Below are 25,649 nucleotides of genomic sequence, written 5' to 3' on the forward strand. Positions count from 1 at the left end.
CCTGTGGAACTGTGGAATCATAAATCCACCCACCTGGAGTAACCCAAAGAAATAATGAACCAAAGCGTATATTTAGATTAAAAAAGCCTTGCACGTTTGAAAGTGCTCTGTAGCCTACTGAGTAAAACTATTTCGAGTAGGCTACATTATATTCAAGCCCCGCTCAGAGCCTATGAGGCTGGCAGAACAAGCCCTAACTACTCATCGCTGTCGAACACCTGTTTATGGTGTGCAGCCTATCAATGAATCCTAGTTCTACAATACTGCAACACATCTGTATCGGAAACCTGTTGTTCCTTTCGGCTGCAGCAGAGGGCGATATAGGCTATGCTATCCATGACCATTACTTGTATGGACTACAAATGTTAGCCGACCATAGCCTATATCAAAGCATGATTATAAAGCCCTCCTTGTTGGTGTACAAACACCTATTTATTTATTTATGTATGTATTTATTTATTTATGTTTGTATTTATTTATTACACACATATGCACACAGTAGCCTATGCGGTAGGCTTACATATAAACCTAAAATCCTTGTGTGAAAGTGTCAAAATCATTGTGAGAAATGAGAGGCAAATTATAGTCTGATCTGAGATTTGGATTTTAATCTCAAATTGGGGAAGGATTAAAGACTATTTCTGTGTTGTGAGCTCTGTAACCTCCAAAATGAACAGAACCGTGAGTGCCCATAACAACCATAGGGGGACAGCAGAGCTCAGATAAGATGTAAGAATTGAGGTCTTTACATGGGAAAAGAGAGCAAAGGTAAGGGATGAAGGTCACATGTGAGGGCAAAATCTGGCAAGGATACAACTGACGAACATGACAGCGTTGTGTGCCACTCTCCTGAACTACATAGCTAAATATCTCAAATTTCCCTCGGGATGAATAAAGTATCTGTCTATCTATCTATCTATCTATCTATCTATCTATCTATCTATCTATCTATCTCAATTCAATTCAATTCAAAAAAACTTTATTTATCCATGGGGCAATTTTCTCTATGCAGGCATAGTGACATATAAGACATAACACAACATATAAGACATAACACAACATATAAGACAGGACAAAAGAAAGAACAGGACAGACAAAGAAAGAACAGGACAGAGACAGACAGGAGTGTAAGGGGGGGGTTAGTCCCAGGAGAAGATGGAGGAGGGGGCTTGGAGCATATTCAAATTCAAAAGGCGAATAGCCTCAAAAGTAAAGGTGGCCTTCCTCCTGTTAGTCCTAGCCAGAGGACAGCGCAGACGCCTGCCAGAGGGCAGCCATTCAAAAACTCTGTGTAGGACATGGGTAGAGTCTTCTAGGATGCAGTTGACTTTCCTTAATGTTGCCTTGTCGTGCAGTGATGTCAGAGACTGAAGAGGGTGGCCAATGATTTTAGAACATGTGTTCACAATGCTCTGGAGGTGTTTCTTATTTTTGACTGAGAGGGAGTGAAACCAGCACATGGATGAAAAGGTCAGTATACTTTCAATAAAGGAGGTGTAAAAAATGCTGAGAATCTTCCTGTTCACTCCAAAGGAGTCAAGTTTCCTCAAGAAATAGGCCTACTGCCTCTGTTGACATTTTTAATAATCACCTCTGTATTAGAGTCTAAACGCAGTTTGTCATCAATCTAGCTGCCCATCCGTGTTCTGAATGTGTAACGAAAAATTATTTTCCATCTTCAGCTCTCCCACCTTAACATAGGCTATTAATAGAAAACTAAAACAAAATTTGATGTCGTAAATGTTGTTCATAAAATTATGCCAAGTGAAAGCAATATCTAACCTGATTGCATTTTGTTCCTGTCCGTTTTCCTAACTAGCATATTAATCACTTTAATCTTTGTTCTCATAGCTGTTATGCTCACCTACAGTGTTAGCATACAGTATTATAGGCCTGACTGGACTGAAAGGGGCAGACAGCATTTGAAGTCTCCCCTTCATCTGCGGCACTTGATATAAAAGTGTGAGGTGTGTAAAAAAAATCCCACTGAGGTGCTTTGGTCTTTAGCTACTCCAATAAGCAGCTAAATATAGCCTCTCAGTCTTTCACATCTGATTACATGCTTGCTTAGTAATTATATTGCCTTTGCACCATGAACACCCTTTTGTAGTGCTTGCTTTGTCATGGTGCGTCCCTCATTGCATGATAGATTATACGCATGTGTGTGTGTGTGTGTTTGTGTGTGTGTGAGAGAGAGAGAGAGAGTGTGTGTCTGTGTTATAGAGAGAGAAAGAGAGAGAGATGGGGGGGGGGTCAAGTATAAGTTTTATTGCAGACTTTGATCAACAAAGTTGCCTTTCATGAAGCATTGACTATCCTTACCGTTCTGTTTTTGAATGGGTTGTCTGCCCTACATTAAGTGAGAATCACTGTTGTGTTTTTTTAAACAACAGTTCTATTTTCAGTTTATTTGCACTTACGTCACCCAGTTAAACTCACCACACAAGGCAAGGCTGTGGTGGACTTTGGTTGCAGTCAGAACTACACTGGCCAGCTTATTACACATAACTCTGTCTGTGATCTGTTATAAGCACTTGAAAATGGCATTTGCAATTGGTTTGATGATTTATTGGAACAAACACAACCACATTAAAGAGGCCTTCCACCGCAGAGATTATAGTCTGTACTAATTACAACAACTGGCTGCCATCACACACACACACACACACACACACACACACACACACACACACACACACAGAGACAGACAGACAGACACACACACACACACACACACATACATACACACCAATACTGACAGGCAAACACACACACATACACACCAAGACAGGCAGGCACACACACACACACACACACATACATACACACCAATACTGACAGGCAAACACACACACATACACACCAAGACAGGCAGGCACACACACACACAGACACCTACTGTACACACACATGCACGCGCGCACACACACACACACACACACACACACACACACACACGCACACACACACACACACAGAGAGAGTTCTGAAACACAGCTACAGACACACAAAGAAGTCATGTCAGGACACTATGAGTGACAGATGTGAGTCAGACAAGCTATCTATGGTATAATGATGCTGTTCTTGCCCGTGGCGTGCCTCTGTATTGTACTTCCAACAACACCGCCGTTGGCCAAGCGTTTGTATAGTTGGAGCTGGGATTTCAATCAGAATGCAAACCAGCACGACACCTGAGAAAGAAAGCGTCTGTCTTTCTCTCTCTCTCTCTCTCTCTCTCTGTCTGTTGATTTCTTTCATAGATGTCTTATTTAGCAAAGCAGGGGGATTAGACCACTGCATGGAGCATCTCAGGAGAGAGCCCCATCTCATTACTCTTATCAGGTAGAAAGCTGTGTGTGTGTGTGTGTGTGTGTGTGTGTGTGTGTGTGTGATTCTCTAGGATTTGGTGAAAGGTGTGTGTGAGGAACCAATTTTTGGCTCTGTGCTCTGAGTATGCATATGACTAAAATATGCCTGTAAGGAAGAGTGTGTATGTGTTTGCCTAATATGGTGTTGACGGTGATGATTCAATCCAGGGTTTGATGGTTGTGTGAGTTACTGCAGAGTTCCCTTGTTGTCCTATGTCCTCTAAATGTCGTCATTTTCTACTCACAAACAACTGATTATTAGATAATTTCGAATCACAAGTCTTGTTATTGCAGCACTGTCCTGAAATATTTCCCTTGTGGCTCATCAAGCCAGCCCTGCGTTGGTCCAGTCTTTGAAGTGCTTCTTTTCAATGCTGTTCTTTCATTGGGAAACTATGGTGCTCCTCTTCACTCTGCCAACTCCAGCACCAGGGCCATATTGTCAGACTTGGCTGGCACCCACTCTCTTGTGTCAGTTTTATTGGAGAGCTTTCTATGTGTGTGTGTGTGTGTGTGTGTGTGTGTGTGTGTGTGTGTGTGTGTGTGTGTGCTTCCTTGTGTGTATGTGGGTGTTTGTGTGTATGTGTGTGTGTGTGTGTGTGTGTGTGTGTGTGTGTGTGTGTGTGTGTGTGTGTGTGTGTGTGTGTGTGTGTGAATGCGTGTGTGTTTCCTTGTATGTGGGTGTATGCGTGTTTGTGTGTGTGTGTATGTGTGTGTGTTTCCTTGTGTGTATGTGGGTGTATGTGTGTTTGTGTGTGTGTGCGTGTGTGTGTGTGTGTATGTGTGTTTGTGTGTGCTTCATGATTGTATTAAAGCCCCCACTAACTGGGAGGGACTCATAACGGAGACAGATGGTGTACAACCCCCCCCCCCCCCCACACACACACACACACACACACAGCCACCCCCCCCACACACACACACTCACACACACAGCCACCCCCCCCACACACACACACTCACACACACACAGCCACCCCCCCCACACACACACTCACACACACACAGCCACCCCCCCCACACACACACACTCACACACACACAGCCACCCCCACACACCCGACACTTTCCCTCAGGTCCCCCAGTGCTGGGCAACGCCCTGTCCCTATCACCTATCACACCTCCAGCATGGCTGTGCTGCCTCTTTATCAGTCTGCAGGGAGCCCCGACTCCCCCGACTGGGCCAAGCCGCCCCATGACGGTCCGGGTGATGTAGCCTGGAGAGTAGTGAAACCACAGTGACGTCCCACATCCTGTTCATGACTCACTGCTACTCATTCAGTTTTAATGAATGATACGCTATGCGTTTGCATTGATCCGTTTCGATGACCAGGGGAGGAGATACAGTATCTACAAAACTGCATTACGTTTTAGTATCATGTTGCTCGGTAGGGCAGGCAGGGAGAGGGGGTTGCCTTAGATGGCTATGATTGACGAGGTCTCATGTAATTGTCATGTAACTGTATTAGAAGTTTTTTTTATACAATTATATTGTTGGTAATTACATCAAATGTACTGTGTTATGTGTGTGTGTGTGTGAGTGTGTGTGTGTAGGTGAGCATGATTCTGCCCGTTAGTATGAATGTGTGAGTGTGTATGTGTGTGTGTGTCTGTGTGTGTGCATGTGTGTGGATGTATGTATACATGCATTCCTGCATGCATCTGTTTGAATTATGGGCTCGTACACCTTCCCGCACATGCACGCTTTTCCTCCGCGTCTGCACTCTGTGCCTGTCGCTCTCCTGCAGAAAAATCCTCGCTCATAAATCACACACACACACACACACACACACACACACACACACACACACACACACAAAAATCAAGTGGCTGGACGGTTCACAAGGTGAAGGGAGCAGAAAGGACAAATCCAGCTCGTGGAACGTGTGTGTGTGTGTGTGTGTGTGTGTTGCTAGGAGCCTCACCAGGATGAGCTCACCATCCCTGGGTGGAGCCATCGCCCCATCAATCGCTAACATATCTGGACTACTGTAGTAATGATGTCACCGCCAGCCACTCGCATCCTACGCTGCTCTCAGCCGGCCACAGCCGGCCGCAGCCGATTGGCCGAGACGCGCGCTGGGGGAGTGGCAAGCCGAGAGGGGGCTGCTTGTTGATATAGAGCTCGCAGGCGCCTCAGGAAATGCCCGGGCTATCTTAATCAATTACAGTGGAGAGGAGATGGCTCGAATGAGTGTTTACGGCTTGTGGTCGAGATCCAGAGATTTTCTTTTTTTCTTTTTTTGGTGCTTGTTGTTTGCGCATTGCTGCTGCTGATGCTGCTGCTGCTGCTGATGCTGCCGCTTTAGGTCTGCTACTAAAGGAAGCTGTATGCAGAGGCTGTGCCTTTCATCTGGCTGCTGCTGCTGCTGCTGTGAGCTGAGACTCGGAGTCGGAGCTCAGATCTGCTGTGTGTGAAACAGCAGCACAGCACAGCAGCGAGCAAGGATTCCCCCCTGGGAGTGACAACAGACAATGCTACAGGCTTATGGTGTATGTGTGTGTGTCTGTGTGTGTGTGTGTGTGTGTGTTTGTGCATGGGTGCATGAATGTTTGTGTTAGTGGTGTGTGTGTGTGTGTGTGTGTGTGTGTGTGTGTGTGTGTGTGTGTGTGTGTGTGTGTGTGTGTGTGTGTGTGCATGTGTCTGTCTGTTAGTGTTCTTTTTTGTATATTTATATTGTTGTTTATGTTTATGCCCTCTGCTACTGTTTTAACATCTATAGCAGCTCTGAACAGCAATATCTCTGTCTCAATACCCAAGAACACAGAAAAGTGCATTTTCCAATCAACAAATGACCTCATATGAGAGAAAATAGTTTTAGACCATTTTATGATTGCAGGTTTGGCGCAGTGAATCTACTTTAGTGTGGCTATGGAGATAGATATGGGGATTTGGAGATAGATGTGGGGATTTGGGACGACAATAGGTTCTTCTTAGTGATGGGGAGCAGTGCCAAGTAATTATCCAATAGAAACGCTTGGGTCTTCTGGGAGAGAGGATGTGATTGGCTCGCTAGTTTTGTCTAGAGATGGTAGGATGTAAACCACTATGTGCAGCTCCAGCCTCACACACTACTGCAGCGAGACTCTGTGAATATGTGACATGAGGTGGTATGTACATGTACACATATAAATGTATTCATGTGTACTTAGTTATGCCTGAATTTGAGAAGAGCGTCAGTGCACCAAAACAGCCGTGCGGTCACACATCACTGTCCTCACCAAAAAATCTCCCTCTGCTTGCGTAAAGCCGTGCGATTGAGAATGCTAAAAATATCCTCTAAGTGTGTTTTGTGAGAATATTTTCATATTTCTTTAGTTTTGTACACCAATGCAGCCGCATCGTTTGATGTGACCATCTCCACTAAATGGCAGAGGAACCCAATGTGTGTGCAGAAATGGTGATAACATCCTATTAGTGTGTACCATACATACTAACATGAGTATACTTATACCATACATATCCGTGTCTATCAGTGTGTACCTAAGTGTATAAGTATGCAAGTATCTAATGGGCATGAAATATAAGTACACGGTGGGTAGTGTAGTGCAGGCTGTAGGTGGGCTGTGGTAGTGTAGTGGCTAAGGAACCAGGCTAGCATGCAGTAGCCAGATAAAAGACGTAGGTTGGATTCCCGGCCACCATTTTGCACTTACTGTAAGCAAGACACTTAAAGCTGCGTTGGGAGGGTACTGTGAGCACTTGATGTCCGTCAGTCACTATGGATAAAAGTGTGAGCCAAATGCATACATTATTATTATTAAGTGTGCTTGTGATAGTGTTTGAAGAGATGTAGTTCTTGGTTTTGCACACTGACACTGCAGTGTTAACACGCCATGAACCAATCCATATAAGAGGCAATGCATTGAGGACATCATAAATATTTACTGAGAGTATAGATGCAGACAGCTTTAGATGATGTGAGGAGGGGAGGTTTGCACAGAGGTTTCACACGCAGCAGCACTGGGGCTCCTTTAGCAGTGCAGTGAGCACAGGCTGCACAGAGCAAGAGTAGAGGAAGGAAAAGATCAAAGGAAAAGAGAGGAAAGGAAGAGGAAAGGAAAGAGAGGAAAGGAAGAGGAAAGGAAAGAGAGGAAAGGAAGAGGAAAAGAGAGGAAAGGAAGAGGAAAGAAGAGGAAAAGAGGAAAATTCCAGTGATGACGGGGCTGTACCTGCTGCAGTTACACACTCCGCCAGGTCTCTGACACGCCGTCTCCTTGGGGAGCTTCAGCCCAGCGGAGCAGGAGAATAACAAAGCCACCCCTGCCTCCGAGCTCTGAGCCCAACAACACCACAACACGCACACACACACACACACACACACACACACACACACACCTTACCCCCTCAAACTCGAGATGGATTACTGAATGCCTATACATCCAAATTAGCTGATTTCAATGGCTTCTCTAGATCATGACGGCACATTAAGTTTCATTCTGAGCCTCTCTTAACTGAACTGTCTGGCATAAATAGATCAAGTAATTCTAACTCTGCTCATACAAAGCATGACCATAACACTGAGTTAGTTTCTGCAGGGGATCCCTAGTGCCTTACATAAGTTCAGCCCTGTCAGAGCAGAGCTAAATGGCTCAATAATGAATTAATAAAAGATTAGTGATTAGTAATTACTAACTGTTGCATTAATTAATGCTTTTTCAGAGATACTTGCGGTGAAATGTGAAATATTTTTTTCATTGCGCTTTTTAAAGAAACTCGACCTCCTTTAGGACATTCAGAGTCTGTCTCAAGGGGATGTGGAGGGTGTGAAACACAGAGGAAGAGAGAGAGAAAGAGAGAGAGCAAGAGAAAGAGAGAGCAAGAGAGAGAGAGAGCAAAGGAGAAAAAGAGAGAGAGAGAACAAGGGAGAGAGAGAGAGAAAGAGGGAGAGAGAGAGAGAGAGAGAGAGAGAGAGAGAGAAAGAGAGAGAGATGGCTTCTGGATCCATCCCAGGCCACTGCTCCGCTCTCCCTCTCCCACTCGGACTGGGCCGTCTGCCCTGTTGCTCACCAGGGAAAGGGCTGCTGGGTAATTAAGGCACTGTTATAGCCCCTCATCTGAGGGGAAGTTTAATTACGGGGAGAGGCATCATGTGATGGTGGCGGGGGTGACTGGGAAGTTGGAGAAAGCTGGTTAGGATGAGGGTCGGAGGAGCTGTGTGAGACAGGAAGTGAATGAGCTGGAGTGGCGTTGATAAGAGAGAGGGAAATGGAGAAAGAGAGAGCATGAGAGAGAGAAATGGAGAAAGAGAGAGCATGAGTGAGCGAGAGAGAAATGGAGAAAGAGAGAGCATGAGAGAGAGAAATGGAGAAAGAGAGAGCATGAGAGAGCGAGAGAGAAATGGAGAAAGAGAGAGCATGAGAGAGAAATGGAGAAAGAGAGAGCATGAGAGAGAAATGGTGAGAGAGAACATGAGAGAGAGGAGAAAGAGAGAACATGAGAGAGAAATGGAGAAAGAGAGAGCATGAGAGAGAGGAGAAAGAGAGAACATGAGAGAGCGAGAGAGAAATGGAGAAAGAGAGAACATGAGAGAAATGGAGAAAGAGAGAGCATGAGAGAGCGAGAGAGAAATGGAGAAAGAGAGAGCATGAGAGAAATGGAGAAAGAGAGAGCGAGAGAGACTGAAAAGGTGTGACAGTGAGGGCTGCATGACCGGAGACATATTTCATATATCAACTTCCTCATATGGACTTCCTGTCCTGCTGAACCAGTGGCGTCCTAAATTGTGAATAAATGCTTTTTTCCGATATGCAAGCTCTGTGGGGGGCCGGCTATCTCTGGCTTTTTTAACTCCACTGCAGAATGGAAAAAAAGAGAACTCCCAACACTTCCCAACTTACAAATCCATAATGTCCCAAGAAGGATGGATGGTTCCGGATCCTCATGCCTAATTCTGGAGGATGGGGGCTGTAATTGTCTCATGTTTACACAAGAATTCTTGGCGCCGTCCCAGACAGCAACAAGCCTGTTTCTGTGTGCCAGCAGCATCCCAGTCAGTATGGAGTATGAAGTCCTGCCTATACTACAATACTTGACAGTGCTTACACAGAATTCTTACTGTGGATAAAAAATGTCTCTCAAGCATGCAAAATAATATAATGTCAACTTTCTCAAACCACCTGCCACCCATTCACAGACACACACACACAGGATGTTTTCTTTGGTCCTCAGTATCTATGTGTTTGTGTTTGTATTTGCTTATTTATTTGACAAAAGGGGCAATAGAAAACATTATTATCAAGTGAAACACATATTCTCATATCTAAGGCTTCAGGCTATTGCGAATTTGCAGCATTTGTGCCTGGAAAGGGTACGGGTCAAATAGGGAAAAAAGCACATACAAAGCAGGCAGGCCTGCACTGTGTGTCATGTAAAAGGCATATAAACATGACACACAGAACAGAAAATAAAAGAGTAAATGGACACTGTGTTGGTCAGTGTTTGCTATTCTCTGGGCCAGGTGGATGAGAGTGAGACAGGCCTTGGCTAAGCAAGCTCCCTCTTGCCGCTCTCAGGGCTTGTTCCACACACACGGCTTTTGGTTCTAACTGGAGCAGACAAGCCCGTCAGATCTGCCTGGCAACAGTTCTGTTGTTTACAAAAGAAGCCATGGTTCTGCTCCGAGCCTTTCTTCAGAAAACTTGAACGGCTGGACTCCCATGATTCCCATAAGTAAACAAGATAAACAAAAAACAGGGATTTTTTAGGCTTTAAAAATAGAGATGAAAGTGAGAAGGAGAAAGAGGTGGAGGGAGAGACAGAGAGAGAAAAAGAAAAAGAAGTGAGGGATTGAGAGAGTTGAAGGTAAAAAAAAAGAAAAACTCAGCCCTTCTCATTATTACACACATCTGTGACAAAGCAACACAAGCGTGTCAAGCGGTGATAGTTCTCCTCCTCCAGCTTGCTTTGCAGGACCCTTGCGGGCGTCGGCGTAGAAAATCTGTCTGATAAATCACAAACGAGGCAGTGTCAGGGTCTGCTGAGTTTCATCTCCGCTCCGTGTCTCGCTGTGTTCTCCGGGACCGGCGCTCATGCTACCCAGACAGATGTGCTCGTCAGGCTCGCCCCTCTCACACAATCCCACGGAGTGAAGGAGGGCTGTTGGCGTGCCTGACGACTGAGCCCGAACCCCCAACACACACCTGCGCCTCTTCGTCTCCCTGTGACCTAAAGGGCAGTACATAATCTGCAGTTGCGTCTGTACCTGCTTTTGTCTAAGTGTCGTCTGCTGTGTGTGTCTGTACACTTGTCTACTGGAGACAGTAGGATGTCTATAGACTGTTCAAAGCTCTCAAGGTGAATAGTGTGTTTTATGAAGCACAATTTTTCCAGAAGGTGATAAGTCAACGTGGCTGGCCCATACCTGTGTGTGTCTGTGAGTGTCTCATTGCACCCATACTGTGCTGCTACCCATAATGGTTTGTTCAATAGGCACTGAGTCACTGAAGAGAGGCTTTCTTTTTCCAAGCAGCTTCTCTTCATCATCATGATTGTGCCATAATGCAACACTGTGAGTTGAGTTGCTATTGCGCATGGTATTGGAGCGAGGCGGTTGAGGGGCTGTGGAAACATAAATAACCCAGCACTCAGCATAATGGCACATACAGAACTTCTTCAAGTATGTCTGATAGCTCATCTTAAACCAACAGGAAAAACATTATACCCTCTAGCTAAATACCATTCTTTGTTTTCAAACATGTTTATCATATGCAATTGTTTAAATGATTCAGTGGGAAGCCTCCCAGCCAGAGAGGGGCCGAACAGAAACAAAAGGCTTCTCACTAAAGGTCACATGGCGGCTTACTGGGAGTTGCCTACTGACAAAAAATCACCTGACAGCCAGACCATGACATGTACAATCCTCTTGTGTCTGATGATACAAAAAGGAAACCATTTGGCCACAATTCCCAGTGGCAAGTGTGGAGGAAACCAGGCACTTAGCATCATCTCATTACTACCAGCCGTACAGTGCTGGAGGTAGAATCATGCTGTGGGGATGTCTGTTTCTGTGACAGGGACTGGGTGGTCAGGATAGAGGGAAAGATGGATGCCAGAAAATATAAAACTATCCTGCATGCAACCTTTTCCAGAGTGCTCAGGATCTCAGACAGAAGGGAAGGTTAACAGTTCAACAAGCACATCACCAAGAAAACATAGGAGTGGCATCAGGAAAACTTTTGTGTTTTGAATCAGATTTGCAAAAATACATTTCATGTGGTTTAATGTTGTCCAGGGATCACTCAATAATAAAAGAGTTTAGAAAAACTGCTCCACTCTGTTATAATTACCTTATCTGGTTACCCTTTACTTGACAGTATCGACATAAGAGTGACATGACACTGTCATGAACATGTCATAAACAAGTCATAAATGTTTATGACATAACGCTTCTGTCATTAAGGGTCATTCGGTTTTTGTTAACAAGTTAAAGTTAAAGTTAGGGTTAGGGTTAGAGGTTAGGATTAGTGTTAGGGTTCATGTGTCATGACAGTGTCATGTGTTTATGACAGTGTCATGTCACTCTTTTGTTGATACTGTCAAGTAAAGTGTTGACATGTCCAGTCATTGTGTGGCTTAACTCCACATGATAATGATCCTGATCCTTGATACTGAAATTTCACATAATACAGAAAATAGACATTCTATGCAATTCAATTTAATTTAACAGTTTTTTGGATTTATCCACCAAAAATAGATTGTTAGACTTAGTGACTTAATGTTTATTAAAGTTGAATGTACTGTATGAATCAGTAGGACCTAGTGGGAGACAGTCAGTAATATGGGTGATGAGAGTCATTTAGTTAATATTTTATGGATACATTGGGCCTATATCAAGCATTGATATTGGTGAAAGTGTCATAATTTGCATAATTATTTGCCGAATTATCAACAAACTCAATCTCAAACTCAAAGATACAATCTAGATATGTTAAAAATCAAATTTGGACTGAACATAGCCTTAGGCTCACAGGCTCTGCCAGAATCTGGACCTAAACCTAAAACCCTAAAACCTAAAACCTAACCCTAAAACCTCTTAAGACAGACCTGAAAATGGCTGGACACCCACACCTCCTATCCAGTCTGGTTGAGCTAGAATGATTCTGGCAAAAAGAATGGAAATGTCTTCCAATAGACAAGTGTGCCAAGCTTGTAGGATCATTCCCAAGAAGACTTGCGCTTATCATACAGTACAGTGGTGCTTTAAGTACTTGGTGAAGGGCCTAACCACATTTTTAACAGATTCACCATGTCATTTTGCGTAGATATGAGATGAGAAAAAAAATTCAATCCATGTAAAAATTATTCTGAAAGATAACAAAGTGTGGAAACCTTGACTGCACAAAGACTCTCTGAATGTATTGAGCATTCTTTATGTCCTGTACTGAAGCACTGACTGCATCAGTTCAAACTAAGACATCAGCCCATGCACTGACTAACAAGCCACATCGTGTCTTTATATTCAGTACAGTTCAATACCTTTATCTCCCTGTTAGGAACTTTATATGTAAAAAGCATCAGTGTTTATGCAGTTCATCTTACACACACACACACACACACACACATACACACACATACACACACACACACACACACACACACACACTACATACAATATATCACATGGAGCCAATTAGCAATGTAAGTACGGCTTGCAAAGCACCACAAATAATATGACGCGTGAGCAATATATAGTTAAAGAGTGTTAAGAGTAGTACAGTTCACCACAGAATCACAAAGGGAGTGTTTTTAAGGCCTGTACATGTGCTGTGCTTGGTCATGGTCTGGGCCTAAAATAGAGCAGTTCATTGTAGGGCAGCCTCTGAAGTTCAGTGGGTGCAAAGTAAAACAGCATGAGATAAGAGCTGTTTGCATGGCTCCCCCTGCTCCCCACCCCACGCCCCACTGCTCTCTCTCCGTCAGGGGAGCCTCAGGGTGGGCCACCTCCACCTCTCAGTTCACAACCAGGCCACGAGTGGGTAGCATGAGTTTGTGTGTGTGTGTGTGTGTGTGTGTGTGTGTGTGTGTGTGTGTGTGTGTGTGTGTCTGTGTGTGTGTGTGTGTGTGTGTGTGTGTGTCTGATAAAAGATGTGCCACATCTGTCTTTCATTCTCTCTTTCTTGCTCCCTCTCTCTCTCTCTTTCTCTCCCTGTCTTTCTCTCTTTCTTTCGTCTCGTAGCTCCACATTTTTGACAAGGGAGTCAATGTTCTGATTAAGCATGGAGCCCTGTGCCTTGGCCTTGTGTGAGATGATGAATGCCACATTCAAACAAGTGTATCATCTTATTTTGTCATTCATTCGGTTGTATTCCACTACAACCACCTTACACCACCCCCTCCTCACCTCTCTCTCTCTCACACACACACACACACACACACACACATACACACATACACACAAACCTCCTCAGCTCCTCTCTTTGTGTGTTCGGCCTCCTCCTGTCGATTCCTCCCCCGCCCCACATTTTCCAGCTCCTTGAAACTGCATTCTTAAGGCGAAGTGCGTAAGCACAAGGCTGCTATTTCGGGCTGAATGGAGGAAGTCTTGGCTCTGGCAGACATGGGAAAAATGTTCTCGCTGTGCAGACATGTGGAACGGGCCGCCTCAGCTGCTGTCGATCAAGGGGGGGGGGGGGGGGTCCACATATGCACTGGACACACTTACACATACATGATGCACACATGTATCTTGTTTGTCACACATACTGTACACACATACACAAACACATGCATATGCACATACACAAATACACACACAAACACATGCACACACACATACACAAATACATGCACAAACACATGCACATACACATACATAAATACATACACAAACACATAAACATGCACATGCACATACACATAAACATGCACATGCACACACACCTACACCTATACTTACACATACACAAACATATAAACATGCCCAAAACATACATGCACAAGCACACACATAGACACAATGACATGACAAGGATAATTTTCTCTGTGAGTATGTGTGTGTCTACACACAAAGGCATTGTGGACGTATCGATGTTGAGATCTGCAGCGTTTTTGTCAGATCAGTTTACTGTTAAGCGTCTATGTCCTCACAAGCACTGATGTCAACTTTATTTTGAACTCAAATCGCGGAGGCCCATAAAACCACAAAGACCGGTGCTGCTGACTGACCTTGCCATGCAGCAGTCCCAGTCGTTAAATGGCCCTGTAAAGTCAGAGTGGCACACAGAGTTTTCCACACAAGCAAAAGGCTCTTCGATTACAGGGCTTTGCGTCAGCCAGTGAGGCTCTTGGACGTGTGCATGTGTCTGTGGACAAATTCATTATGATGGTGTTACTATTCCATAAATCCATGATGTCTGCCTGCCATGCAAGGTCAACAAGAGTGCAGTAGTCAGTCACAAACACGAGTCAGAGCAGGCCATTTCATTTCATCTAAGCGCCCTGCCTAAAACTTCCCACATACTCGCCACTCCCGACTGGTAGCGCGACAATGTGACGTCACGGGAGCGCCGTAAACCATTTATACTCACACGTGGTGGTCGCGACACTAGTTGCAATATTCTCCTGAATTGGCATTGGCCTCAATGGCAGTAAAAACTACCCTCTGTGATGATACTTGAGACTTCGGTTGCTGCTATTCACAACTACCATCATTACCATCTAGTTTCCAAGGTGTGTGCAGCTAGATAGATAGATAGATAGATAGATAGATAGATACTTTATTCATCCCGAGGAAAATTTTAGCTAGCTGGCTGGTGCTGAGAGATGAGTTTGTGTAATTTCCTGAGGTGGAAAGAGATTTTTTTCAGGTCTTAGATATCCTTTCGTTGAAAAATATATATTTGTTACCTTTTGCTGGATTATTTGCATGTCCCTGGGTCCTAGGTCTTTCATCTTAATTCCCTCTCCTCTGGTAGCTTCATTAACTTATCCAGCAAACTATTTGAAAATCACGAACTCTGGCTGGTAACCTAGCCAGGTTAATTTCCCTCTCTTCTCAAACTGACTATTCAAACATGTTTATTTAAGATGTGGGCTAGGCCAGTGGTTCTTAAACTTTTTGATTGGCGACCCCACAAAAAAGTATGACGAGGTCTGGCGACCCCACTTTCCCCAAACCCATTCTAAGTTCTTACTCAAATACCCCCCTCAAACGTTAACAACGAAATCAAGCAAAACCTAGAAAGCAAAGTCATTTGTTTTATTTACTCCATATGAACAAGAACCAAGAAAACCAAACAATCATGATTAAACAAGTGTAGGCTGCCGCCATATCAGATCAGAGCGCTATGTGCATAGCGCGCGCACACACAAGCACGCACACACACATAGCCTGCAGCATTAGGCCTACAACGTTACATTAATTATACTTATGGCGATAACAATAACAATATATTTTTATTTCCCTTTTCTGGTTTACTATCTTTAACAATTTCAATGAGAATGGGCATGCTTCCGTGAACATAGCAAGTTAATTCTAGGAGGAATGCTGCATATGGCGACACGGAGATTTGCTGAGCCGACATCTGTATTTTGAGATGTCGTTTCATTTTGACAGGTTTTAAACTTTCATTCGCCAGAACATCGCCGCAAATCACACATTGTGGGTGATCAAGGTTATCTTTAACTTGGCAAGTGAATCCATATTTCAGAAATTCTTTCTGATAAAGCCGACGCACCTTTTTTATTCTCACCGGCCTGTAGACTTGTCCCATCTGAGGAGCCACCTGTCCATTTTGGCTAGTAGTCTACCTATGTCTTTTGTTTTGTTTTACTTAAAATAGCGGGAACAAGTTGAGTTTGCGTAGTGGAGCAGATAGTTACATTGTTTCTATCAGCGGACCAGTAGCCCATAGGCTGAACCAGATCTCATTGAAAGACGAAAACATTTCTCTCTCTTCTCTTAACTGCGTGTAAATAAGAAAAAGGCCAATATTGTTTTCCTTTGTTTCACCTAATAATAATTTCAGACTGAATACAGAAAATAATTGGCGACCCCACGGAAGTTTTTGGTGACCCCATTTAGGGTCGCGACCCCTAGTTTAAGAATCACTGGGCTAGGCTATGAAATGCCTGAATGTGGTTGATGTCTGTATAGAGTCGCGCGCATCTGAAAAAAAAATCTCCTGTGCACTACCTGCCTGCGCGAGGCTGAAATTTCTCGTGCGACAGAGGAAATGACGCAATTTTGACGTCACATTGTCACGCTACCGGTCGGGTGCGGCGAGTATGTAATACGCTTAAGAGGGTCTTCATTTAGACTGCCATGCAAGAATTAGCCATATCTAATCATTTAGAACACAATGCAATACTTTGCCAACTACTTTTGATGGAATTTGTAACTGTCTGTATTCCTCATCAACTCACCTCATCAGTCAGATTGCGTGCTAGTGGATGCTAAAGCTTTTAGCCTAGCATAATCAACCAATGCAAGGCCTTCCAGGCAACATGAATATGAATGGTACAAGACCAGGGCAATGTTATTTATATATATATATAAATAAGTAAATATATATATTTACTTATTTATATATATATAAATATATATATATATATATATATAAGTAAATATATATTATATACATACATATATATATATATATATATATATAATAAGTAAGTATTGTATTTATATAGCTCATAAACTATATATATAAAAGGTCTGGTTCAGTACAGATTTAATGGGGATGAGCATAATTCCATGAATGCATGTAGCACACAAAGGTCAGAGTGTAACTGCCACTGACTTCTTGTTTAAAGATGACACTGGCCTACATTACTGCCTCTCTAAACAGGGAATATTTCCCCTCTCACCTTAAGTCACTGTCTTTGCTAAATGACCGCAGGTGTCAGCTTGCTTTCGGTAAACCTCTTTCCGCATGGACGTCCAGGAAAGCGCTGTGCTGCCGAGACGAGGGTTGTTTACATTGTGTGTGCGGCAGGGTTGGTGAAGCCCAGGGCTGGAGGGACAGGCCACTTCTGCTTGCGGTTCAGAGTTCCTGCTGTCTTCATCAACAGCTGTAATCCCCTGGACTCAATAGACTCTTTCAGCGTGTTATCCCATGCTGCCACTACTGATGCCAAGGTGCACCCCCCCCCCCCCTCATACACATTCTCTTTCTCTCTCTCTTTCTCTATCTGTGCTTCTGTCTCTCTCTCTCTCTCCCCCTCTCTCTCTCTCTCTCTCTCTCTTTGTGTCTCTGTCTCTCTGTCACACACACCCACACACACACAAACACACACGAAACCATCTTTCTTAATGGGGACCAAGAGACTTTTGAGAAGGGCAGTTGCTGTGGCAACCCACTCTGTTTCCTCACACACACACACACACACACACACACACAAACGCACCCACACACTCACACACACGCTGAGTGAGTGAGAGAGTACGCGAGGGAGGGAGTGTATGTGCGTAGCTTCCTTATGAGTCGGTCTGAGCCACAACAGAGCCTCATTCTACCCTCGGAGGAGCAAGCCTAAGGGGCTGAGCTCTCCACAGGGCTGATGCAACACTTAGAGGTTACGACAGCCTACCACCCAAGAATACACACGCACACACACACAAACCTCTTCTACAAGATTCCAACCTACGTCTCTTTTAAGAAAGCCATCTCTTTTTGAGGGACACCTCCGCACACTGGATTTCTTAAGGCACTTGAATATTGCAAGGACTCTAAAGGTTTTCAGGTGTGTTTCAGGACTATTGACTCCTGGACTGTGGGAAAGCAGTAAATTATAGATGGTTTGAAGCTACTCTTTGCTTCTTTAAACTCAGTGACCCCACCCTACCCCACTGCCCTCCCTTTCCTCCAGATGTCTTTTTTCCTCCTTCAAATCTCCAAATCTCTGTGTGTGTGTGTGTGTGTTCATGTGTCCTTCTGTGTCTCAGTAGCAGAGCACATGTCTGGGCATGTTGGGACATGTTGTGGTAGCCAGTAGGACTCAGGAGCAGGTAAAACTGAGCTCTCTGTAAGGAGTTTGGTACAACTGAGCAGGGTAAGAGGAAGAGAGAGAGAGAGAGAGAGAGAGAGAGAGATACAGAGAGGGACAGAGAGGGACAGAGAGAGGGGCAGAGAGCAGGTGCTGTGGGGTATGGCTAAGGGCTGCAGTCCACTGGTGCTGATGTATATTAAGCTGGCCTGGTTCAGCTTTCAGCTGTGCTGCCGTAGAGACAGACTGTCCTGAGCGGTGGAGTTCACACTGTGTACTGGGCTGAGGTCATACCCGAGGCAGGTGAGGGAGTGGACATGCTGTTTACTATCAACGTTGACACATTTAAATGACATTTCACATACGGTAGGCCTACTGGGCTATTTTGTATAGGTGTTCACTAGTGTATTTTGTATACAGTGGATGCCTACTATTGATATAATATATTATAATACTATATAATACTATAACATTTACTTGAACATATTGATTGTACATGTGTTCCCACTGCTGTATGCTCACACACTCTCACAACAACACTTCTTGTATTTCTATTGATCAAAACAAGGCATAATGTTTTTTTGTAAATATACTATATATTTTAAAAAATCATTTCACATTGTTGCCAATCTGTTTTGGAATGTATTGGTTATTTAGCTTGGTCTTGATGTGACAGAAAAACGTGGTCAGCTGGTCTGACAGACAGTTTGCCTCGCTGCGTGGAGGGGATCCAGAACTGTTCTTGAGAGACGGGATCTGCCCCGAAAGCTGCTCACAAGAGCCCAGTCCAGCAGACTTACAAACCAGGCAGTCAGCAGTTTCTCCCCAGTGCTGCTGGACATTTCATAGTGACTTAAGGAGTCATTTACTTTTAAAGTCGCAAAGTCTAAACAAATAATGCCAGACAAGTATGAGTGAATTAGACAGTGGAGAGATGGCAGTGAGCTTGGTTAAGGGACATGAGGAGTAGACCTTGACTTCCATTTTCTGGGAGCAGATGTGAGACTTGACCCAGCTCCTCTTGCGTGTGACCCCTTCCTGACCCCTTCCTTGCGTGTGACTCCTCTGCCCCCTCACCTCCCCATCTCCCCCCTTATCTGTGTGTTTCTTCATCAGTAAAGAGAGCGCGGAGAAAACAAAGATTACAAGGTTGTCGCATATCAACTCAGGACTCCAATCGAAGAGTTCTGCAACTGATCGCAATGTTTTTTTTTTTTAAAGGTTAGCAAAGGCATTCTCCACGCATGCACCAACAGTTTGTTGAGGTAAGGTCGCGGTGAGGTCGATCTAAGACGCCCTATGGCAGGGGTCTCAAACACCCGGCCCGAGGGCCAAATCCGGCCCGCGTCCTGCCCAATTCCGGCCCGCGACGTATGACAAAATAATAATGTAATCCGGCCCTTGAGGCTATTAATTGCGACAAACAACGATACTGATTAAAATAGACGATAGATCCAGGTACGGTGACAAATCTCATTTGTAGGCCTACTCTGCTCCACTATGTGCAAGACATCCAGAGCTTGATTCAAACCCAAAATCGCTGCGCAAAGTTTTCGGGAAATACTTGTATTACACGCGAGAAACACAAGACGTGCATATGTAATGACGCGGAAGCGATGCAGGCCATAGTGTTGCAGAAATTAAAGCAGGAATAGGCCTACACCAAATGTTGAAAAACGTTCACGTGTGATGAAGTCTTAGGTAAGCTATGTTATTCACCTATTCTAATTCTGAAGGAGAATATCCTTTTGGAGATTATGATCGATCGAGCGTCTGTGAATGGAGGTGCGTGTATACAACGGTGTCCACTAAGCATACCATGCTTGTTTCGACCCTCTGCCCAACATAGCTTGGAGGTTGCAGTGGTAATCGTGATGATGGTGTCCGTAATGGATGTGGTACAGACAGCAGGGCTAGTAGAAATAGGGCTCTAAAGAACTACAAAGTCACCCGCAATATGATGCGAACTTCTGGGTACTGCAGATTACCCGCGATAGGAACTGTTTGACCAGAATACTTTATTGTAGGCCTATATTGTAGTAATCTATTACTAAACCACAACATCTTAGGTGTTTTCCTGTTAATTTGTTATGTGGGTAATATGAAAAAAGGAAAGTAAACCTGCTTAAATATGTTCATCCAGTATTTACTGAAAGGTGCATAATTTGAGGTGCTTGCCATCCAGTGACAAATTACATGGGTAAATTTACCCCCTTCATAAACTTTTGTTTTACTCAAAGATTTTTACATTTACAGTAGGACTTTATCTCTGACCACTTTCAAGCCATGGCCTTTTGACATTTTGATATAAAAATCCAATGGTGTTGGCAATGGCTTTCTTAACCCTGATGCCTAGTTTGCCAGGTTTAAAAAAGTTATGAGAGGAAATATTTTTATTTGGTGTGAAACACACACACATACCTGTTTTTATGTTTTTCATTTATTTTATAATTTGTATTAATATTTATTTTATCATTATTTTATTTATAAGCTAAGGTTGCTAGCACAGGTGTCTAAAACTAGATAAAAACACTTGCACTTTCTGTTTGCAGTTTTGTGTGGTATTTGAAAAATCAGATTTTTCGGCCCTCCAATCAGATGACGTTGGCAGAATTGGCCCCCAGCTCATTTGAGTTTGAGACCCCTGCCCTATGGCCTGTTGACTGTTCCCCCCCTCCCTCGACCAGACGTTCCATCACCACCAGGCTGCAATGTCACATGACACACCACTGCACAGTGGGGCTATGGCTGTGGAGCAACGCAGGCCTCTGGCTGCTGAGCAGGAAGTAGTGTTCGGAACATAACAACACACAGCAACCCAACAACGAGCTAGTCCACAGTGGAATATAGGTTGTTAGGGGGGTGTGAGAAATGTCAGGGCCCAGGCTCTTGTGTGGCGTTGGGATTCTGCTATTGGAAAAAATCAAATGTGTAAAGAAAGCCAGAGGTGGTCTTCCCCTGCTGCTGTGTTCCAGTGCTGTTTCATCACTTTGCTGCTCTGGACGAGTCACACACAGACACAGGGCCTTTCACAGGGCAATGCACAGCCGGCCCATCAGGACGACTCACCACGTTCACACACACACACACACACACACTCACACACACACACTCACACACACACACACACACACACACACACACACACACACACACACACACACACACTCACACCACACACACACACACACACACACACACACACACACACACACACTCACACTCACACACACACTCTCTCACACACACACACACACACACACTTTAAGAGAAGGGTATTGCTGTCAGCACTGGCCACTCTCATAGTGTGTGTGTGTGTGTGTGTGTGTGTGTGTGTGTGTGTGTGTGCTTGCAGTAAAACTGCTCAACGTGGTGAGTCCTCCTGATGGGCCGGCTGTGCATTGCCCTGTGATTCTCCCGGTCGCTGGTGGCCTGGCGTCCACCCCGTCCTCTCCGTTCCTCTCCACTCAAGTCCTCGAGAGTGACTCAGTGTGGTGGGCTAATATTAGAGCTCCCACCACACTAATGACTTTTTCATGTTTCCAGGCCCAGAAAAGCTGCCAGCTTGTATCAGGACTTTTTCCATATACAGTGACATGAGTGTGTGTATATGTGTCGGCGCCTACGTGTGTGTGTGTGTGTGTGTGTGTGTGTGTGTGTGTGTGTTTTAACTTGTAGGTGCATGCTGTGTGGGAGAATTTGACTTTTTTGCCAAAGATATTTGTATACGTTCAGAGAGCAGGTTTTTGCATATATGTGTGTGTGTGTGTGTGTGTGTGTGTGTGTGTGTGTGTGTGGTTTACAGTGTGTGTTGTTTGTAGCATTCTTGTCTGCTTTTTTTTCATACAGTCTGCCCTGTGCTGTAGCCTTCAGCGTAAGAAGTTTGTGAGAGCAGTAGGTTTGAAGGCCAGATTTCTCTTTCTCTTTCTCTTTCTCTCTCTCTCTCTCTCTCTTTCTCCCTCTCTCTCTCTCTCTCTCTCTCTGCCATGTAGGTGGAGTGGCTTAGCTGGTTCTCTCTGCAGGACTCAGTGATTCATCCAGGCTACTGGCTGCCTGCTGTTGTAAGCAGGGTCAGGTGACATGCTGTTGTGGTGTTGCTTATTTAAGGGGCTTGAGAGGTTGTAGCGGGACAGACTTCATGTACCCGACCCATCTCTCAGCCACAGCACAGCACAGCACAGCATAACCTCACACATCAGGGGGGGTTAAGCTATCTCTCTGTCTCTCTCTCTTTCTCTCTCTCTCTCTGTCTCGCTCTCTCTCTCTCTCTGCAACACTTACATACGGCCCTGCTAAACACATGCAAATATATGGGCATGGAAACGAGGTTAAAGAGTACATTTGTGTGTATGTGCATGTGTCTTTGTGTGTGTGTGTGTGTGTGTCTGTATGTATGTTTCTATGTGAGCACAACTGAGCTTCTGCTCTTTGAATTTGCATGTGTCAACCCCAGAGCCTGATGCGTCTGCATGCTTGCACGTCTCTCTCTCTCTCTCTCTCTCTCTCTCTCTCTCTCTCTGTCTCTCTGTACAGCCGCTGCACTGGATCCCTTTGCTTACTCTCTTTTCTCCTCCCTCCCTCTCTCCCTGCCTCCCTCCCTCCCTCTCTCTGTCCGTGTGAGCGTAGTCTGGGCTCGGTGCCAAGTGGAGTGTGTTTTTTGAATGAATACCTGATGAGGCTGCTGAGGCTGACTGGGGGGGAGGAGCCGTGCAGTAGAGTACTGTGGAGATAGAGAGAGAGGGAGGGAGAGAGAGAGGGAGGGAGGGAGGGAGAGAGGGAGGGAGGGAGGGAGGCAGGATAGGAGGGAGGGAGGGAGGGAGGTAGTAGAGAGAGAACGAGAGGGAGGGAGGGAGTGTGATAGAGGGAAAGAAAAACACGCATGAGTGAGAGAGAGAGAGAGAGAGGAAGAGCGAGTGAGATAGGGAGAGGGAGGGAGAGAGAGAGAGACGGGGAGAGAGCGCTGGCAGTCCGCTCGCCTTGCATAACATACGCCGGGGCACCGCACGCAGGGCTTCATGTGAGCCAGCCCATGGCAAAGGGACTTCCTATACTCTACTCCACCGGAATGACTTAAGAGGGGAGGGGAAGTGAGAAAGAGAGAGAGAAAGAGGGAGGGAGAGAGAAAGAGAGTGAGAAAGAGAGAGAGGGAGGCAAGCTCTGGACGTAGAGGAAACTGCATGTCAGTGGGTCTGGCTGAATGACTTGCTATGAAGATTCAGACAAAGGAAGGCAATGCTTGCAGCCGACACCGTCACTGCCGGAGACGCCAGCTCGCTCTCTGCCCGACGCTGACGACGCGGAGGTCGGACAGCGAAACGCTCGTCCAGCCCTGACTCGCTGAGAGACCCACGGGTGAGAGCCTGTACATGCAGGAAAGCCAGGGCTGCAGGGAGATCTGGGGGCTATTTTTTGCTCTCCTCACTATCTTGCCCAGACACACACATACACAAACATACACATATACACATACACATACACACATACACACATATACACACAGATACATGGACAAATAGACAGACAGACACACTCTTTAGGTTTGAAAGACACACACACAGAGACCAACACACATACACACACACACACACATACACACACACACACACACACATGAAGGCTGTGTGTGCTGTAAGCTGTTGGTGGTTTGTGAATCGGTCGTGTTTTGATCTTGAGTGTTTAGCTGGGGCAGAGGAAGCAGAAGCCTGGGAGGGGGGGACGACGACGACGGCTGAGCTCGTCTGCATCTGTGTGCTTCTGTGTAGATATCTCTCTCTCTCTCTATCTCTCGCTCCCCCCTCCTCTCTCTCTTTTTCTCTCTCTCTGTCTCTCTCTCTCTGTGGTGCTGTTGTGTGTTGGGAGGCTGTGCTCTTTGTACGGGCAGCAACAGTGCTGTTTGGGCTCCCATGTCTGGCGGTGGACTCTCTCCCCGGCCCCGCCTCTTAAAGGGGCAGGCGCCCGCAGGGCTGGAGAGAGCGGTGGTTATTGGAGGAGGCGCTGGTAGTGTGGTTGTAGAGGTGCTGGAGGAGTAGATGGAAGTGAAGGAGGTGGGGGTGGGGGGGGTGTTTGCTCCGCTGTCTCGGCTTTCCCACAGCGCATGTCGTGGGCGGGGGGGGCAGACAGGCAGATGTTACGCTTCACCGCTTGATAGAGCGACAGGAACAACCTGTTTGTTACCGTGGCATTACATGTTTGTGTGAGACTGAGACAGAGAGAGAGAGAAAGAGAGAGAGAGAGAGAGAAAGAGGAAGAGAGAGAGGAAGAGAGAAACTGAGAGAGCGAGAGTCAGAGAGAGAGAGGGGGGGGGGGGGGGGGGAGAGAGACTAGCCGCAGCCAGTAGAACCGTTCCCTGTCCTGTCCACCAGGCTTAAACTATCCTCCCAGGCAATGACATCATGGGATATTTGATCACCTTGTGATTGGGGCTGGGGCGGGCTCCAGAGCTGCCATTGTTGTGGCAGCACCCGTGTGTGTCATCTGATGGCAGCACAACCACTCTGCCTGTGTGGCCACTTGACAGCCCACTTCAGACTGTCTCTCCCCTTTCAGATGTGACATGGGGAGTTTGCGTTGTGTATCTTGCTGCCTTGAGGCGTCTGGTTTTCTTGTGTGTGTGTCCCTCTGATTGTTTACATTCTCGGGGCAAGGCTCGGCGAGGACAATGTGCTCGTGCACTTTTTCCACAGCCGTCCGTCCATAAGAACAGTGTGTGCTATGTGTGTACATTTGTGTGTGTGTGCGTGTGCGTGTGCGTGTGCGTGTGTGTGCGTGTGTGTGTGCGTGTGTGTGTGTCTGTGTGTGTGTGTCCCCGCTGTCACACACACACTGCCCATATTGACTGACTCACGGACAAAAGCAATCAAGCAGACCTGAGGGACCTTGTGGGGAAGTGAGACACAGCTTTACTGCTTGCTTAGGTATCGTGGTGCTCTTGTCAGGATACTTTGTTCCTTACTCAACTCATTCACAAGTGTATGTGTTTGTGGGCATTCTTGTCGACAAACCGTGCCTGTATATCCGTTCCTGAATGCGTCATCTGCAATGGTAGTTATATATGTTATTATGTTTACATGCTGCTGTGGAGTATGTGTGTGTGTGAGTGTGTGTGTGTGTGTGTGTGTGCATTCTCTTTTGTGTGCAGGGAGGTTTGAGTCGATGAGAACATTTACACATTGTACATACTGTACATACATATGAAGGACATATTTATAGGCATGTTTAGAAGTTTAGAAGATTTAAACAAACAATCTGTATCAAGGTCCATGTTCAAGCTGGGCTCTGTAAAGCATATTGAGATGTGTGTGTGTGTGTGTTTGTGTGTGTTTTTCTGTGTGTGTTCAAGTGTCCATTAT

At 45.3% G+C, this 25,649-nt stretch overlaps 1 protein-coding gene and 1 long non-coding RNA gene across 4 annotated transcripts in view; both read left to right on the top strand.

The window, feature by feature from the left end:
• Positions 1 to 18,421: 18,421 nt before the first annotated feature.
• atxn1b (ataxin 1b) overlaps positions 18,422 to 25,649 on the top strand; it is a 20,052-nt gene continuing 12,824 nt past the window's right edge. Inside the window, exon 1 of one of the 3 annotated variants that reach the window (XM_042107100.1) lies at positions 18,422 to 18,603. The gene's annotated coding sequence lies outside the window, so the exon portion shown is untranslated. Of the gene's footprint in view, positions 18,604 to 23,205; positions 23,653 to 24,678; positions 25,342 to 25,649 lie in introns of those variants that run through there. The other 2 variants (XM_042107099.1, XM_042107101.1) reach the window with 2 other exon arrangements.
• The window catches only part of LOC121720718, a 16,406-nt gene continuing 12,824 nt past the window's right edge, over positions 22,068 to 25,649 (top strand). The window contains exon 1 of the long non-coding RNA XR_006034613.1: positions 22,068 to 22,097. This is a non-coding gene — a long non-coding RNA (uncharacterized LOC121720718). The remainder of the gene's footprint in view (positions 22,098 to 25,649) is intronic.

The sequence above is a fragment of the Alosa sapidissima genome, chromosome 10 (assembly GCF_018492685.1).
Source record: "Alosa sapidissima isolate fAloSap1 chromosome 10, fAloSap1.pri, whole genome shotgun sequence".
Classification (NCBI taxonomy): domain Eukaryota; kingdom Metazoa; phylum Chordata; class Actinopteri; order Clupeiformes; family Clupeidae; genus Alosa; species Alosa sapidissima.